This window comes from Palaemon carinicauda, chromosome 21 (genome assembly GCF_036898095.1).
Source record: "Palaemon carinicauda isolate YSFRI2023 chromosome 21, ASM3689809v2, whole genome shotgun sequence".
NCBI lineage: Eukaryota > Metazoa > Arthropoda > Malacostraca > Decapoda > Palaemonidae > Palaemon > Palaemon carinicauda.
In genome coordinates, this window is record NC_090745.1 from 59241026 (window position 1) to 59251179 (window position 10154).

Consider the following 10154-nt stretch of genomic DNA (forward strand, 5'->3'; position numbering starts at 1 on the left):
GTTAGCGAAGATCTCTGATAAACATTCGAGATGCGTTCTCTGTAGCAAAGGAATTAATTCAGCCCTTTTTTTCTGGGAGAGGTTATTTAAGAAGAGAAGAGAATCCCCCTGTTTGTGTATGTGTGATTTCATTTCTAAGTTTGCCCCAACAGCCTTTCAACATCTTTACTATCTACCCACGAGTTAAATCTCGGGGGGTGACCCCTCCACAACACGAGATACTTGACTTTACCCTTCGTAACTTTCTTTATGATAATGTCAATAGAGAAAGTTTCTGGTATGTCTGTGGGCATTAGTTTCAATTTATAAGAAATACCCTCAATTTTTTCACCAGCGAGATCCTCCAGATAATAAGTCAAAGGAGCCTGTCTCCGGTCCACGCTCCGAATTTTGTATATTTCTAATGTATTTTGAATTTTATACCCACGATGGAATACAGACCGACGGAGCCCACTTGCAATGCGCACTGTCTGTCCTACTGCTAACGTCTTACTATTGTGTTTCGATGTAAAGATGCTTGATTTATACATTCGCCGAAATTGTCGCTTAACGATTTCCGGGTTCGTATATCCATGAACTTCGAGGGGGGACACTTCCCCTCCCACCCTCTGTGTGGGGACCTATTATAGTTTTTTACGAGTTCAGGGAGGACATCAAGATATGCGAGAGTATTTCTCAGAGTTAAATGTTTATATATCTTTTACTTTAGAGTACAAATAACATGTTCGGCAAGGGCTGCTTTGATTTCATACGAGGAAATACTGTAGAGTTTTATATTTCCTTCTTTTAGGTACTTGATCGTAAGTTTGTTATAAATTTCTGATCCCCTATCGGTAAGAAGCCGACTAACACCCTGAAATTGAGGTAGAGAAAGGATTGCTTTTAGGCCTATAAACAGAGTCTGGGCCTTCTTATTTCTAAGAGGAACGATCTTGAGGTAAAGGGAGAAAATATCTATGCAAATCAGAAGGTAGTTTATCTTGCATATTGGCGAGATCGCAGCTGATGATAACTTTTGGAGCTGGAGACACCATTTGACGTCTGGGGAATTTTTTTCTTGTAAGTGTATGCAGAGTATGGGCATCTTTCGTGGTCAAATAGTCTTTTACGTCATTTATGGTAATTTGCGAGTCTAAAGCCCCGACGGCTCTGTAAATGGAATTAATACCTCCCAAACTTGATGGGTGGGAATAGTTTTCATATACTGTTCCTAAAATCTTTCTCTTTATGTCTCCCATTCTCCAAAAACAACCTCGCACAAGGAACTCCCCACTATATTTGTCCTCAACTGAAGTTTGCTAGGAGTAATTAAACTTAAATCAACCAGCAAATGGGAAAAAGGTTTAGACATAACCGCCTCTTTATAAATATTCACAAATTTCTTTGATAAAGGAGAACCAAATATTTGCCTTCCTATTAACTCGACTTGCGATATATCCCTTGTTCTCAGCAATAGCATATGGGAGGAGTTTATACTTATATTTCTAGTGTATTTTCCACTGTAAAATATATTTTGCGTAATAAATATAGCCGAGATGTTTTTATGACGCCCTTTAGTAAAGTCATTCACAACAATTTTGTCCTGTACAGCCTCGAGAAATATATCATCGAGGATATATAAAATAGAATACGATATTTGCAAAGAAAGAGAGTTTTGGTACTATTACTGGATGCGATTTCAAAGTATGTTGATCCACGCCGCACATAGTAATGTGCGTAAACTTACTTTCATATTTTACTATTAATTTATCTGAGGTAGGATTTACCCGAGTTGGAGAAACCAGACACAATGATACGTGCTGGCTCTCTAAAAAGGTCCAAATCTGTAGCTTTAACTTAAAGCTCTTGTACATTTTAACTAAACCTCTAGCAAACTGAATGGCTCCATAAAAATGTTACCATATAAGTACCACAGAATAAATAAAACCTTTAATGGAAAGCATCAACCTTTTATTTTCTCTAGCAAAACAATACATGGGGAAAACCAAACACTGTAATTATTCGCAGTAAAGTTTTGTATTCACTCCTCCCCGTTTTCTGCCATTCCATTATCGGTGGGTGGAAAATCGACTGTAACCTTTTCTTCTCTCTTTTTCCATAAATTTTCAGAAACATGAGGGATTGGCTCTGAAGGTGGATTCGGTAATTTGGGGAGGGGGTTGTTGATTCGAGCTTCACTCGCAACTTCCTCATCTCCCCCTTCAATATCGGGATGGCCGTGTGCGTAAGAATTGTATGGACTCAAATATAAATGTTTCAAATCAAAAGCCGAGAGACACTTCTTTTTTACTCTAGTGGTACTCATCTGTACTCTCAGATTTCTAATTGTCCGTACAGTGAGATAGTTGACACGATGATCTTCCAGGATTTGGGAATACTGTTCGTGCTTTATAGAAGCATGTATGTGACCTGGTATGCCTTTCGCATGATTAATGTGACCTTGTTTCTTAACTAGCATGGAATACATTTTAGGTTTCAACGCTTTCACCTCAGTTATAAGATTACTCCCTGTTTCTGATTTTAAAAGCCCCAGCTCCCCTTTTCTCTCATTACTAAAAAGTGGGTGATCAATGTCGAAGTTGGAAAAATCCATATAAGATTTCAAGGATTCTTGCGCTAACTCCGAATTAAGATTGTCAACTTCCAGAGCAAAAATGAAACTATCTTTATCAGTGTAAAGGAGTTTGACTTTATTACCATAATTATACTTGAGAACCTTATAAAAGAAGTAATAGCGTGAAGGTCAAACTTGGCCGATTCCAGAATGCCAAAACCTATGTAATTAGGCATATTGATGGCGACCTGTGGGAATGTAGAAGTACAGATAATACTGTCTTCTGACAAATGTATGGTTGATTTTAGTCTCGGATTCGGGGCTTCCTTTAAGTAGGTGGCTGCTTTAGTGACAACTTTACATTTTTTGGCATATTTAAAAGGGTTGAGTAAAGTTTTCCCTAAGACGCAGTTACTCATGGCTTTGAAGGCTTTTTTCTGTTGATGAGGTTACTGCGCTCCTCGCTTCGATGTTAGTTTTAATAAAATCCTTCATTTAAGCACTTTGACTGAATTCATAGACTGAATGTACAACGTCTAGTTCTAGGCCTAAGTCCATATACAACTGTAAAAGAGGGAGGGAAATAAGATATTCTTTTTTACTGTGATGGGTGGCCATAAGCTTTTTACACTTTACAGTCATGCGTCCTTCTTCGTGTTCTAGTACACTTTTACAGTAGGGTGATAGATTTTTAAAAGCAACATCCTCTTGGGATAAGCATAACGGCCGTTCATCAATGGCTCTAGCAACTTCTTCTGAAGGTGCTTTAGTAGTGACAAGGAGCCAGTGTCTTTTATCCCCGTTTGTATTAGCATTTTCAATACCCCTTCCTAAAAACTGATCCTTTTCTTCATCGGAAAGTTTACGAATTCCACCAGTGGGAAGGTTCTTAGTCATAACTGTTGCATACAGGGAGTTGAAGTATAAATAAAGGATGTAAGAACTTTGGTGGAGATCAGGATTAAAGGATGGATTTATTTCACGGTTGTTGGCAGTGAATGATTGCCGCACCACAGAAGTGAAATCCCCCTAACATTACGCCTGATTAGATTATATAATTCCTCATCATAGACGTGATCCAGCTCAATCTTGCTCATCTTAAGAAAGCCGTCAAAGGCGTAGGATGGAAGTGAAACATAGTATGGTAAATCAAGACCGTACTTATCATAAAGTATAAAGCGCCACCAAATGAGAATATCCCCCAATAAAGCTGTGTCTACAATGTGGTAAAGGAGAAGAAAATCTTTCAGCATTTTACATTTGCTTATATCCCAAACACGCTGAGCCCGTTTATAATCCTCCTCTGATACATAACACACACCTTTAGCTTGTAAAATGCCAATTTGGGGGGCAAATGCATTTCCTTGAGTTTTGCAAGACTGTCTATATAGTCATAGCAGTAAGGTAATTTGCCTTGAATGACTTCACCCCGCAGTTTGCTATCCCTATTACCGCTTAACATGTCCTCTGTTAAGCCAGGCTTCCTTCCACCCCTAAAATATTCGGAGGCTAATCTATCCAAAGAAGATCCTAAAAAGACTAGAGAGTCGAGGAAAACTAAATTATTGGCGGTCATTCGCTGAATTCTAAGCCCTTGCTTCATCATGATTGTAATGTTGACTTCAGTTTTCAATTCCTTAAGGATAAGACCCAGGTCGTAACTAGAATTGTGTGCGAAAACGGGGAGTCGAGTTTCAAGTTCGCGACACGCTGAATTACAACGCGCACAGTAAGCTCCAATAAAGTTATTCTTGGGTTTGGCGTGGTCATGGTGTCTGTGCTTGTCGTGGTCGTGTTTGAACGATATCTTACACAGCTGGCATACAGTCTGCTGTTGGAAAGTTCTTTCATCCTCGGCTGACATATCAATGGGGAATGTTTTCCACTGCAATCTTATCGCCGCCCAACAATCACTAAGATCTGACAGAAAGTTATCGACACAATCATTCCATAAATAATAGCTGGAGGCAGCTATTTTTCCTTTGCCATCGATAATGATATAGTAATAAGCTATTGATTCGTGTATGGTCTCCACACCATAAGCCCCAGGGGATTTCTTCAAAGCAGATTCTAAGTCAAAGACGCAAATATAAGAAAACTTTTGCGTCTTATGGGGGTTTCTAAATCTTACTGTGCTCCCACGAGGGGGAAAATTCAGCTCCACTGACAAGTCGCAGGTAGCTTCATGCTAATTTTGCCGGTCGGTTGTTGCTTGCTGTGACAGGCAGTTATGGCAGAAATAAAGGGGGTTAGAAGGATTTGCCCTAGCAAAATTTTTCACAAAATGGTGAAAATCTTTAATGAGACAAATATGGTCACCACCCATTAGTAGGAGGGGGACAATAGTTGGGAATTTTTTCGTTCCACGCCTTGCCAATTGAATGATATACTTCCCATCGCTCCCTCTTTCCATTTCATATATGTAATTAGAAAGTTGATTCATTAACTCGAGGCGTGAAATGTCCTCCCACTGAATAGGCATGGCAATCTTATGGAAGTTAACATATTGCATGCAACTGTGGATACTATTTACAGATCGAGCAATATTGGGCCAACGAGGATTTAGGGTTTGTTTAGACATTCTATAGGCAGCCAGAGACTGAATAAAACAGGAATTCCCAATTCCCGAGAGAATAAAGACGAAAACCCCACCATGGACATCATTTTTAGGGTAAAGGGGAGCGCCCAACCCAGCCATTACCGCCTGGTGGTGGTAAAAAAGTTTGAAGTTGTCAATGCCTTCCACTATCCATCCGCTCCCCATTAATTCATTGACTGATCGAGAGAACTTAGAATTTACCGCATCCTCCCATTCATTTAGGAGGTCGTCAATTTCACCAACATTGATAACTGTGGCCGGGAGCCACAGCTCCATAAGCGTATTTTCCGTTTGTTCCTTCGTTAAAAACGAGTGTTGTTTCATTATTGAGGTCAAAAGACCAGCGATCTTAGCAGAAATATTTTTGTTTTTAAAATACCGTTCTAAACAGCCCCGTATATCATTGCGACCATAAATTACAAATAACAGTGGATCGCTCACCGAGGGAAGTCTGTATTCCTCTTGCATGTAGAACTTGTCGAAGGCTGTCTTTCTTCTAACGAACTTCAACATCCGTCCTGAAGTGGGCATCGTCCCTGCTGTTACTGTATGTAAATCTGGGGGGTTGCTTGCAGTGGCTGTTGAAGCAATCCCCTGAGGCTGGAGTTCTTCGAGTAATTTGCGACTGTTTGTTAGAGGGGTGCTCGTCCCTGGGGTGTCCGAATCTAGGGGCAAGTATGCAGTGGATGTTGAAGCAATCCCCTGAGATGGGGGTTCTTCGAGTAATTTATGTCTGATTGATAGCACTGCAATAAGATATAATACGGTTTTTAATTTACTTGAAGTTCTAAAGTCGAATTAAAAATCCTTTCTACGTCCAACTCTAAAGATATTAACACCTCACATTACGTTGTGTATATTAATGCCTGGTTGGCAATAAGAGAAAATAGGTTTTCAATTTATTTGAAGTTCTAAAGTCGAATTAAAAATCCTTTCTGCGTCCAAATCGAAAAATATTAACACCTCACATTACGTTGTGTATATTAATGTCTGGTTGGCAATAAAAGAAAATAAGTTTTTAATTTACTTGAAGTTCTAAAGTCGAATTAAAAATCCTTTCTACGTCCAAATCGAAAGATATTAACACCTCATAGCACATTGTTTTTATTAAGTAATACTTACTGGCTAGTTGTCCTTTTCTTTTTTTGAGAGGAAGGTGTGTTTCACTATCTTCGTGTTTCCTTTTCCGATCCTTCCCACCTGAAAAGTGATGCGTACACAGACGCTTATTACAATGTAATATTCGGTGTAGTAAACAGACTGAAATTTCATAGCACAATCGCAGTCACTTTCATGAACAAATAATCTCCAATATAAACTATCTGAACTTTCACTGTGGATTTATATTTACCTCCTCGAGCATTTTCCATGTTGCTAGAGGATGGGCCAGTTTGTAAGAGAGTGTGTGTTCAATTACGGGCTACCCGCGCGATGTTGCAAATCGTTTTGTCAACGGGAGGCGTGGCCTAAGTTAGGCCTAGGTGTGTGTACGTGTGCGTGTTTGACCTAGTAGATACTGTATATATACCCTCCTCCGAGGCATATTTTAAATCATAACATATTATTATTATTATTATTATTATTATTATTATTACTAGCCAAGCTGCAACCCTGGTTGGAAAAGCAAAATGCTATAAGCCCAAGGGCTCCAACAGGGAAAAATAGCTCAGTGAGGAAAGGAAATAAGGAAATAAATAAATGATGAGAATAAATTAACAATATAACAATATATCATTCTAAAAAAACAGTAACAGCGTCAAAACAGATATGTCCTATATAAACTATTAACAATATCAAAAACAGATATGTCATATAAAAAACTCATGTCAGTCTGGTCAACATAAAAACATTTGCTCCAACTTTGAACTTTTGAAGTTCTACTGATTCAACTACCCGATTAGGAAGATCATTCCATAACTTGGTAACAGCTGGAATAAAACTTCTAGAATACTGTGTAGTATTAAGCCTCATGATGGAAAAGGCCTGGCTATTAGAATTAACTGCCTGCCTAGTATTACGAACAGGATGGAATTGTCCACGAAGATCTAAATGTAAAGGATGGTCAGAGTTATGAAAAATCTTATGCAACATGCATAATGAACTAATTGAACGACGGTGCCAAAGATTAATATCTAGATCAGGAATAAGAAATTTAATAGACCGTAAGTTTCTGTCCAACAAATTAAGAGGAGAATCACCAGCTGAACACCAGACAGGAGAACAATACTCAAAACAAGGTAGAATGAAAGAATTAAAACACTTCTTCAGAATAGATTGATCACCGAAAATCTTGTAAGACTTTCTCAATAAGCCAATTTTGTGTGCAATTGAAGAAGCCACAAACCTAATGTGTTTCTCAAAAGTAAATTTGCTGTCGAGAATCACACCTAAAATTTCAAAAGTCATACAAATTTAAAGAAACATTATCAATACTGAGAACCGGGTGTTGAGGAGCCACCGTCCTTGACCTACTTACAATCATACTTTGAGATTTGTTAGGATTCAACTTCATACCCCATAATTTGCACCATGCACTAATTTTAGATAAATCTCTATTTAGGGATTCACCAACCCCAGATCTACATTCAGGGGATGGAGTTGATGCAAAAAGAGTAGCATCATCTGCATATGCAACAAGTTTATTTTCTAGGCCAAACCACATGCCATGTGTATATAGTATGAAAAGTAATGGGCCAAGAACACTACCCTGTGGAACACCGGATATCACATTCCTATACTCACTATGGTGCCCATCAACAACAACTCTTTGAGATCTATTACTTGAAAAATCAATAATAATGCTAACAAACGACCCACCCACTCCCAACTGTTTAAGTTTGAAAACAAGGGCCTCATGATAAACACGGTCAAAGACAGCACTAAAATCAAGGCCAATCATACGAACTTCCTGACCACAATCAAGGGATTTCTGTACAGCATTGGAGATTGTAAGAAGGGCATCATATGCTCCAAGGCCTTTACGAAAACCAAATTGCAAACTAGGGAGTAGATGATTACCTTCAGCAAACCTATTAAGACGTTTTGCCAGAAGATGCTCCGAAACTTTAGATAATATGGGAGTTAGGGAAATTGGGCAGTAATCAGTGGGACTTGAGCTACCACAAACACATTTACATAGAGGAGTAACATTACCAATTCTCCAACAAGTGCTAAAAGCTCCTCTTCTTGCTAACTTGTGCAAAATAACAGATAACTTTGGAGCTAAGAAATCTGCTGTCTTTATAAAAAACAAAGGAAAAATACCATTTGGGTCTACACCTCAATAAGCATCAAGGTCCATCAACAGAGCTTTAATCTCACGAGATCGAAAAGCTAAACTAGTTAGTTTAGCCTCAGGAAAACAGGAATGAGGAAGTTTTTCATTACTCTATTTACTGTCAAAAACATCAGCCAAAAGGGTTGCCTTTTCCTTTGGACAGTGAGGGACTGAGCCATCTGGTTTAAGTAAAGGAGGAACTGTTGCATCTACACCAAAGAGTGCACATTTAAGGGTAGACCACTCAAGTTCCTGAGTTGTACCAGAAAGGGTTTCTTTTATGGTTAAATTGTACTCCTTTTCAGTTGAGGCATAAACTCTCTGAGCAAAAGTTCGAAGCTGAGTATAGTTGTTTCAGGTCAAATCTGACCTGTTACCCTTCCAAAGATGATAGGCCTCCTGCTTTTCCAAATAAGCACGTCTACAATTATCATTGAACCACGGTTTGTCCTTCACTCGGTACCTTAGCACACGAGAAGGGATACGCTTATCAATTATGTTGACTAGATTTTCATTCAAAGGGACAACAGGATCTACACTACTATATAGTTGTGACCAATTCAAGCACAAAAGATCATGCAATATCCCATTCCAGTCTGCTTGGGATTTCATATAAATTTTACAAGAGTATGATATATCAAGGACAGGTTGCTCAGTCTTCACTACTAATGAAATCAAGGCATGATCAGATGTCCCGACTGGAGAACCAACCTTACCAGTTATAACGCCAGGGGAGTCAGTGTATACGAGGTCCAAGCAATTACCAGATCTGTGAGTAGCTTTATTTATGATATGCTCACAGCTTGATTCAGAGGCAAAGTCTAAAGCTCTTAAGCCATGGCAATCGGTAGGAGAGATAGAACTTAACCACTCCCTATGGTGAGCATTAAAATCACCAACAAAGACAAAAGAAGCCTTTTTATCATCTTCTTGTATCTTAGCCATAATGGTAAGAAGACAATTGAAGATAGAATCATCCATGTCTGGATTCCGGTAGATCGAACACAAATAAAAGTTGTTATGCCAGCCACAACCTTTTATTACCTGAATCTCATGACATCCACATTGATAGCAGGACTTATGAGAAGCAGGGTACTCGGTCCTAATATACACCGCCATTCCCCTAGCCCTTGGGATGGCATCATGTTTCAACGTTATTGGCTTCTTAAAACCAGTTATAAGGAGCTCAAATGAGCGTCTCATATTAGAAACCAAAGTTTCTGAGCACAAAAGAATATCATACTGCCTGGACACAACTGCAAGGTCTTGGATATTTGCATGAAGACCACGTAGCAGGAGATAGACCATGTCTAGATACAACGACGCACACCTCTTGGGGGAGGAATTGCCCGATCTTTCTGAGAGTATGTCCTTGTATTTTTGGTAGAACTGAAGTTAATATACTACTTATAGAGGCGCAAATAATTTTTGTGAAATAAAACGTAGTGTATGTGTGTGTTTGTGTGTGGCAATAATTATTTTGGATGTGTGTGTGTGTGTGTGTGTGTGTGTGCCATAATTATCTTGGATGCAATAATTATCAAAGTACTTCTTCCAAACATCTTGGGAGGTCCCCTCCTCTTAGATGAAGGTCAAATCCGTAAGTCGCAGCAATATTACGCAGAATTCCGTTGTAAATTTCACGAATACCTTTGGAAGACGGTGGAAGCCATTGAGAAGATGAATCGGCAGCTTGTGATTGAATTTATGAAAGCAGGGGGCGG